Consider the following 229-nt stretch of genomic DNA (forward strand, 5'->3'; position numbering starts at 1 on the left):
GGTTTTTTTTTTTTTTTTCTTTTCTTCTTCCCCTCTCCCTCCCTCCGCAATTAGTTGGAGAAATATTAAAAGTGCGGCGGCGGTGCGGGCCCCGAGCGGCATCAAACCCCCTCCTCAGCCGCCAAGCGCTGGAGGGGGAAGAAAATAATAATAATAGTAATAATCGCTATTTGCAGGCGCCTTGCCGGGCGCTGTCAGTGCGTCCCGGCGCTGCTCCGGCTCCGCAGCG

This window comes from Apteryx rowi, unplaced genomic scaffold, assembly GCF_003343035.1.
Source record: "Apteryx rowi isolate R43461 unplaced genomic scaffold, aptRow1 scaffold_33, whole genome shotgun sequence".
Taxonomy (NCBI): Eukaryota; Metazoa; Chordata; class Aves; order Apterygiformes; family Apterygidae; genus Apteryx; species Apteryx rowi.